This window comes from Choloepus didactylus, chromosome 2, assembly GCF_015220235.1.
Source record: "Choloepus didactylus isolate mChoDid1 chromosome 2, mChoDid1.pri, whole genome shotgun sequence".
In the NCBI taxonomy this organism is placed as follows: domain Eukaryota; kingdom Metazoa; phylum Chordata; class Mammalia; order Pilosa; family Megalonychidae; genus Choloepus; species Choloepus didactylus.
Window position 1 is genome coordinate 47,443,741 of NC_051308.1, and position 9,622 is coordinate 47,453,362.

A 9,622-nucleotide genomic window follows, 5' to 3' on the forward strand; every position below is an offset into this window, starting at 1 on the left:
ATGTGATGGAGTATTTATGGATGACATGACAACGTTTAGGAATTGCTTTACAATGTTGCAGAAAAAAGTTGGAAAAATATGCATAAGTGAAACTGAAAGATGGGTACAGGGATTCATTATACATTTTTCTTATTTTTATGAATGTTTGGAAATTTCCATATAAAACAAAGACAATGCACTGTATTGTCTATTAATAGATGTATCAACCCATCTTATGTGTCTCCTCAGATACCCTTGACTTTCCTTTCTCCTGGTCCCAGTGCTAGCTCCATAGCCAACAAAATCTGTGTAGTTCAGCCACCTGGGACTGACCGGTCCCTCGCCCAGAAGAGCTGGGCTCTCCCTCCTGGCCACTGCTGCGCAGCCAGGCTGGCCAGCCACACATCTGGAGTCTCTGACTCCTCCACCACTTCCGGACTCAGATGAAATGCCACACTGCAGGATGTGGGGTCTGGCTTCTGAGTAGCCCCTAAAGGAGCTAGATGATGTAACCTAGTGAATTAATTCCCCATGGGAAGAATTTTGACCAATAAGAAACAAGACATGGATGAGAATGGGCAAAAAAAATTCTCTCTCCTTCCCCCCCTTTTCCTCCTCTCAACTATTCTGAGTCATGGTTTTCCAGTACAACTTGTGTGTATGCATGGATGAACAGACATACTTACTGAGTAATCTGCCATGACTCTTTGCAGCTGGTTGTGAAGCAGTGACCGACCTGGACACCACTTTGCAATGCTTTTCATCCTTCCTACCTCATTTTCCTTTTTTACTCATCTGGCTCCCTTCCCAATTAGCATTTTTTTCCTTTTTTAAATTCAGTTTTATTGAGGTATATTCATATACCCTACAATCATCTACAGTGTACAATCAATGGTTCACAGTACCATCATATAATTGTGGATTCATCACCAAAATCAATTTTTGAACATTTTCATTAATCCAAGAAAAAAAAATACAAGTAAAGAAGAACACCCAAAACATCCCAACCTCCCCATGCCCCCTATTATTCATTTAATTTTTTCCCATTTTTCTATTCATCTGTCCATACGCTGGATAGAGGGAGTGTGAGTCACCAGTTTTCACAATCACAGTCACACTGTGTAAGCTGCATAGTTATACAATCTTCTTCAAGAATCAAGGCTACCTGGTTGCAGTTCAACAGTTTCAGGTATTTCCTTCTAGCTATTCCAATACACTAAAAACTAAAAAGGGATATCTATGAAGTGCATAAGAATAACTCCAGAATGACCTCTCGACTCTGTTTGAAATCTCTCAGCCACTGAAACTTTATTTTGTTTCATTTCTCTTCCCCCTTTTGGTCAAGAAGACTTCCTTAATTCCACGATGCCAGGTCCAGGCTCATCTCTGGGAGTCATGTCCCACGTAGCCAGGGAGATTTACACCCCTGGGAGTTTTGTCCCACATAGGGGGAGAGCAGTGAGTTTACCTGCAGAGTTGGCTTAGAGAGAGAGAGAGAAGCCACATCTGAGCAACAAAAGAGGTTCTCTGGGGTTGACTCCTAGGCACAATTTTAAGTAGGCTTAGTCTCTCCTTTGCAGTAACAAACTTCATAAGGGCAAGGGCCATGATCAAGGTCTCCAGCCTTCTAAATTGGTAGTCCCCAATGGTTGTGAGAGTATCAGTAATTCCCCAGGTTGGGAAGTTTAATATTTCCACATTTTTTCCCAGTCCCTCATGGGGGCTTTGCAAATACATTTTTATTCTCAGCCCAAATTACTTTGGGATGTATCTGGGTTTCACACTAATCTGTACAAACCAACCAGATTTCAGTCCCTATTCAAAATTCTGTGTAATTATGGTGTTTGAATAAACTGACCATACAAGTTAAATTATTTAGTGGGCTACAGAAAATATAGATTTTGCACCAAATAAACCTCTCTTCCTTTGGTCTCACACAGAAGTTAAAGTTTTAAAACACAGTCAATATTGTCCTTTACCCTTTAGTCTAATTTGCATTAGTCCTAACCAGATCCACTTCTTTCACATCTCTAATTGAAGTCTGAACTCTTTTTCAGCTTTTTAAACAGTTGCTTAAACATTCATAGCTGCCAAACTCCAGCACTGAGTCTCAGGTGTCACACAAACATTCGAAGTTCCAGGGACCGACCAGGTTATACACAAAGATCTCAGCATCTCAGAATTCAGAGATAACCATTACAACTCAGGAATAGATGCGATTGCTGTAAGAGCTTACAGTCTAGGGACCTTTACAATAAGCCACCCCCTGATGACCTGACATTATGGCTAGTCTGCATTAGTGAGGCATTATAATGTGTGTCTTTTCATTTCTGGCTTATTTTACTCAAAATACTGTCCTCAAGATCCATTCACCTAGTTGGATGCCTCCCAGCCCCAATTAGCATTTAATCTTTGCTTCAGATTCTGTTTTCTAGGGAAACTGAGCTATGACTCAGTTGGTTCCAGAAGTGGTTCCAGAAAGCAGACCCTCAGGAAGGGATTTGGGGGTTCATATTGCCCACCTGTCTGAAAGGAAGAGACACATTTGTTGATGATAAGCGGAGTGGTAATAACCCCTGCTTTGCAAAGGCATCGCAGATTTCACTTGAGTTTAATTGGGATGAACTGGGTGGAGAGCAAGACATTGGGAGATCAAGTAGCTGTGGTACTTAATCAATATGGAAACAAGAGTAATTATAAGGTACTTGGAAACAGAAAATGATAGGCTCAGAGCAGTTAAATACCAATTTATGGAATGCTCTGAAAGCTAGAGGGCCTCTATAGCAATGTGAAAATAGAATCTTATTTCCTGCAGCCATAGAAAAGACCCTTAAAATAAAGCCTAGGATCTAGTTATAATGGTGAAGAGCTGCCAAGGAGACTTAATGTGTGGCCTTGACAGGTCTTCCATGTCAAAGTCAGAGCCCAGATATGGAAAGAGTAGGACTCTGAGACCTGGGATGGGCATATCTGGGTAGATGAGTGCCTTGAACCTTCAAATCCTCTGAACAATCCAGGCCAAAGAAGGGCCTCTTCTCCATGGCTTGTTCTCAAGATGTGGCCACAATTCATCTTCCTCCAATACACAGAGTCAGGTTGCTGCACAGCCCACACTGGGAAGAGAAAGCTCTGCTCCAAGAAGAAGCAATATTTTCTGCCAAAGATATTGCAGGTCTTGACTAATATGTACTGGCAGGAACTGTGGAAACATGTAGGAGTAGAACTTGAGAATGTTATACTTGGAGGGATGGTGATGCAAAAAGCTCAGCTGAGGGGCATTGATTTGGGAGCACTCATCCCAGAACTTAGGATTTAACATTTTAGCAAGGATACCTGAAGATGGTCCTAACAGTTTGCTATTAGGATGGCAAACTCTCAACAATGGCCTACAATAAGCAAAGTGAAGAAGCCAGAATTTCCTTGGTATAGTATTGAGGAAGGGATCAGAAGACTCAAGGACTATTAGAAGAGTTTATTACGTATGGCTCAAAACCCACCGGTTGACTAGTTCCTTGGGCCAGCCCAGAGGACACTTCTTTTACTAAAGCAATAATAAATGCACTAGGAAGAGGGCCTCCTTTGACAAGTTGGGAGTGGCCATCTTTAGTTAGCCAGGGTTGGTAATAGGGGGGAAGCTGCCATGGAACAGGGGTCTCTAATATTAATGGAGATTATAAAATCCCATAATTGCAGAGGTCAGGAGGAAGCACATAACCATAAAGGACAAGGTAGACATCCTTAGCACACTGGGCATCGGGGTGGAGTGGCAATCACCATGAGTTCCCCTACAGGGACTTCTGGTGCTGGCTAATGGATCCTGGTGTTACTAGGGGGAGGTAACCATATTGTCCAAACTGGGCCACTTTTGAGCATGAGAAAAGTGCTATTAATGATTACTCTTGGACAACAGGTACATACTAGGACCATTCCAGGCAAACTGATACCTATGGGTTAGGTTAGATAGATGGATGGTCAAGATGTTCCTGATTTTTATAATCAGGAAAAATAGAGAGCTGGAGAGCTGAAGGCTGACTTCAGTCTCCATAGTGGAAAATCACAGACCTTCTCCTAATTTCCTAATCTAAACCAGATCTGCCCCAAAGTTATTGCCATTGCTGGTGTGCCCAACATGCCAACAGCAGGGAGTGATGCTGTGCCCTCATCATACCACAATTTCCCAGGGGAGTGGTAGCAGGGAAATTTATGTTGGATTTTCCAGCTTGGGGGAGGTAGTGATTTGACCTTACTACAATCAATCTAAGCACTACATATAAGTTTGCATTCTCTGCCCAAAGGACTTCAGCCAGTACCACCACCAGAGCTTAAAAAACATTGGCTCCATTGACATGCTACACCATTCAACCAGCACCACCATCCAAGAGCTTACAGAATGTCTTATCTTTGACATGCTACCCCATAACTTTTCTAATTGGTGAAAGGGATACTGTATGGGATGTATCTTAAGGTACCTGCTCAGATTCCCTTGACCTTGACTGCTGCTGTAGCCAACCAACTCCACACAGTCTCACTGCCTACGCCATGCACAATGGCAGCTGCGGTATAGCCAGGCTGGCCAGCTGGAGAATGTATTCTCTGGCTCCTTCTGGAGTTCCAGGCTTGCGTGAAATACCATATAATGGGATGTGATATCTGGCTTCTTAGTGGCCACCAAAGAGGCGAAGAGATGGAACCTAAAGCATGGGGGTTAACTCCCTGTGGAGAAACCAATAAAAACTGACAATAGGAAGTTTATGGAGGATAAATGCTCCCACCATCCTCTATTCTTGGATTTCTCTGAGACACGGTTTCTTCATACAGACTGTCCAAAGACTTGCCACATGGCCAAGTGCTCACACCTGTCTTGCTGTGTCTCCTTGAGGCTTATCACAAACCAGCTACCCAACTAGAAATGCATCACTTTGCATTGCTTCCCAGCTTTCCCTGCCTCACTTCTCTTTTTCCTCGTTCTATCAGCATTTAATCCTTGCTTCAGGCTCTGTATCCAGAGCAGTCTTTCTCAAATTTTAGATTATCTAGGAGTCTTATTAAAATGCTGATTCTGATTTAGTAAGTCTGGGGTGGGGGCTGAGATTCTATGTTTCTAACAAGCTCCCCCAGCGAGGCTGCTAGCTGAGGGCCACACTTTGAGGAGCAGGTTCTAGGGAACCGGGGCTAAAACATAGTCTTAAAAAACAAAAAGTTGAAAAAATCCCAGGTGAATTAGTTATCTGAATGTGAAGAGCAAATTAAAAAATTTTAGAGGAAAATGACCTCAGGATGGAGAATGTTTATCAGGCAGCCTTCTTCATTAGAACCACTAAAGCAGATTCTCACTGACCACGGAGAAAAAGCATTTACTGAAAGATGTTGAGCAGCTCACAGAATTGTTGGGAAGAGTAGAGAACCAGGCTTGAGGCTAAACTTCCAGGGCCAGCACCCAAAATCATGTTGCAGAACTGTACTGATGAGGAACTGCTGCTACTGCTGCCTTTAATGTTAGATAACTGCCTCCAACTTGACTTTACTGAACTTGGCGCCAATGCCATTTCTGTGGAGGACTCAATTTAAAACCCCAGTGAACTCTGAAAACCTGACTCTTCAGCCATCACCCCCCCCCTCACAAGCAAAAAGGATGTTTACTGCAGAGCTTATTTTCTCCCTCTGTTGTGCTCTGAATCAAAGTCTGCCATGGATGAATGTGACTGCTGGAGCCCAGGACACATGCTTGTGTCCCATCTGCAGAGGAGATTGTGGGGAGAGTTTTCTGGACTGTGTCTTAGGGAGAAAGGACTCACATGGTGGGAAATGCACCAAACATAACAAAGGGGTTCAAAAGATGCTGCACAATTTTGAAACTATTCTAGATGTCATACAGGATTGAACAAAATGAGTAAAATGTTGATAATGTTGGGAGACTGGGTTCTCACTGTGGAAGAAAGGACATTGGATATGGAAAGGGAGAAAGCAAGAAAGAATTTTGCAGGATTGACTGGAGTTCTAGGTATTGATGTGAAATCATTTTCTAAAATATGCGTGCATGTATGTCTGTGGTTACATATATGTGTGCATGTATGTATTACATGTCTACATTTACTACCACCATCTGCTGAAAGGGCCAAGAAGCAAAGATACCCCAGTAGTAGTGAGCACGCCCAGAACCCACATCTTAGTTTCTAAATACCATTCCCCACCAAAAGGAACCAGGGTTTCATGGTTAACGCAGGGGAAATACAAGGTGCATCCAGAATGTCTTGTTATGCCAGAAAGAAAGTGCTTTAAAAAATGATGAGGGCATGTCACAAGGATACAAGAGTCAGCTTGGAGGTGCTCCCTGGCCAAATCGGAGACACTTTGGGCAAAAACAACTAACAATGGTAACAAATTACAAAGCATTGGGAAAAAAATGGAACTCCACTAGTCCATATTGATTGTAAATGGATAGATAAATAAATAGGAAAGAAGGCAGGGTTCTTGCTTACATGTGGAGAGCATGATAGTTATAAAATCATCATTTTTCAACCATCATGGTAAAAATTAGTTCAGGGAAGAATCATAAATAGATGCTAAATTTAGGGGAAAATTTTAATGAGGAACAAGATACTTGCATGTTCTTGTGTCTGCCTCCAGATTGTTGGTTGAAGGGAAAAATTGGACAACACCTTGACCAGGTAATCAATATTAATGTCACCAATGTTACCATCATGTGTCTCCAGATATGATGTCTGAGAAGGACACAACGTCACCTCTGCAGGATTCTGGCTGAGAATGCATAACCTAAATCTAATCATGAAGAAACATCAGACCAATCCAAAATAATAAAAGTTCTATTTTTTAAAAAACTGTATAAAAAAAGTCAATGTAATAAAAAGCAAAGAAAAGCTACAGAAATGTTCCAGTTTAAAGAAGACTAAAGAGATATGGTAACTGTTCTGGTTTGCTAATGCTGCCATTATGCAAAATACCAGAAATGGACTGGCTTTTATAGATGGGGGTTTATTTGGTTACACAGTTACAGTCTTAAGACCATAGACGTGTCCAAGCTAAGGTGTCAACAATAGGGTACCTTCACTGGAGAATGTCCAATGGTGTCCTGAAAACCTCTGTTAGCTGGGAACACGTGTCTGGTGTCTGCTTGCTCACAGGTTGTGTTTCAAAATGGCTTTCTTCCAGGACATTTCTCTCTAGGTGTCTGGGAGTGTTCTCTTAGTTTCTCCCAGGCAAACTCTGGAGTAGCAAAAGTCCACTTTCAATGGCTGTCTTCAAAGTGTCTGTCTCAGCTGAGCAAGCTCCTTCCCTCTGCGCTCTTATATAGGGCTCTAGTAAACTAATCAAGGCCCATGCTGAATGGGTGGGGCCACACCTCCATGGAAATAATCTAATCAGAGTTATCACCTACAAAGTTGGGTGAGTCACATTTCCATGGAAACAACCTAATCCAAAGGTTCCAACCTAATCAACACTAATACGTCTACCCCCACAAGACTGCATCAAAGCATATGACTTTTTCTGGGGACATCATATAGCCAAACTAACATAACAACTAGATGTGATATCTGATTCCACACTGGATCCTTATCTGCAGGGAGAAAAATGCTGTAAATAATATTGGGTCAATTGACAAAACTGGACATTAGATTAGTAGATAAAAAGCATTCTATCATTGTGGTTCAGGAAAAAAAAAAACCTGTACATGAGTGTGTCGACAGAGAGAAAAAATGATAAAGGAAGTAAGGTAAAATGTCAACAGTAAATGAATCTGGGTAAAGGGCATACAGAATTCTTTGTACTATTCTTATTCTTGCCACTTTTCTGTAAGTTTGAAATTATTTCCAAATAAAAAGTTATAAAAGAAAGGGGGGATGACAAATGTCTACTATAATAACCAAGTAAGATACATATTATTATTTCCATTTTACAAAGGAAGAAACTGAGGTTTAAAAAGGTTAAGTGACTAAAGGAGATACAATTACCAAATGTCAGAACTGGGAATGAATCCCAGATTCTCTTAATCCAATTCTTTTGTTTTCTTTACCTTACTTTCTTCTCTTCCTCCTCATCATTCTTTTTCTTTTAATAACAGGAAGAACATGGATTTAAATGGTAATCACAGATAATTCCTAGACATCCTTATGACTAAAGAGTTTTAGTGTCCAACTGCTTCAAACTTCACCTTGAATTTCAGATTTGTTTATTCTCCTTGGAGAGGAGGTGCCAGAGAAGAGGGAGTGAGGAGGGGGAAACAAAGGCTAAAAGGTTGAGACCAGGAGAGCCAGCAGGAGAAGGACAAAACCGACACCTGAATAATCCTCAGGCAGCAGCTCAGGCCCTGGATAAAGGCTCTTCCTGCCAGGTTTAAGGTTCTAAGGTGCTTTGAGGACATTTGGCTAGAGGGAGCAGATATTCAACACTTTCTTGGATTACAGTTACTTTTTGCCCAGAGAAGGAGAGGATTATCTGCTGTAAAACTACTGCCTTCTCTTACAAAGACAACCTTCAGTGAGAAAACTGTTGTTCCCACCTCCACCTGGCTGGAGTTGGAGACTCTGTGCCCGCCCCTTCCTAGGAAAGCAGCCCTCTTGGCTTTGGCTTCTGTGGGGCTTAGCGAACAGATTGACAGGAAGAGGAGCAGTTACTCAGATGACTTGGGATGGCCGGGGTTGTGTGGAAAAGCTCCCCTTTGGCTCTGATACTTTAAGAAGACAGGAATGAAGCAAGTTCAACAAGATAGCATCTGTGTCCCAAAGCAAAATGGAAACACACTGACTCAGGCCCGTCCAGTCTGATGAACACTCTCTAAAGCAGTTGTTATAGAGGCTCACATTTGAAGTTGTGTGCAAGCTATGCTGGGTGTTTCTGAAAGTCCAGGAACCCATGTGATATGAAGGGAGCTGCACCAGCTAATTTTAGGGTTGCCTGTAATATCTTGCCTCTGGGTAAGGCAGGTTGCCACCCCAAGATATTTGGCGAGTGCCACAGATTGTATATTATGAATATTCACAGAAACTGGGGTTGGAAAATCCTCCTTGAGCTGGATGGGCACGTGCTCTATCATGAGCAGTTTTCTGGGTTCAGAGCTCTCTACCATCCCCTAAAAGTTATTTACAGATGAGGTTCTTCGTGTGTCAGTCAGGGGCCAAGAAGGAGACTGGTGGGACTCTCAAAAAGGGTATAAGTGAAATAAAATTTTGAAGGGACAACTGACAGAGGCAAGGGCAGGGTTACAGGAACCGTGAAGGAATGTAAAGCATCCAGGTCTGGAAACATCCTGAAGCTGTCACCACCCGTGGGCCTGAAGGAGCCCAGTCAGTAGAGATCAGCCTCCTGGGGCACAGGGCAGAGCATAAAATAAACTTGAGGGCGAACAGAGTTTAACGAGCTTGGCTTCTAACTTCAGAACAGCTTCGATCTTCAGTGCCTTTTGGGGGCATCTCACACGGAAATGAAAGGGAATGAGATAACATGCAACAATGACTTAATACGAGGGAAACAAGATGTTCGTGTATTCAGACCAGCAGCTTAAGCAACTTCAGGTGCCGAATGCCCCTCCTGGATGCACTGAGTGGAGTGTGAGTTCCAGAGTTGAGTGGGAAGGTGATTCAGCTTTAACTGAGGAGAGAACAACAGGGTCTCTTGGTTACAGCCT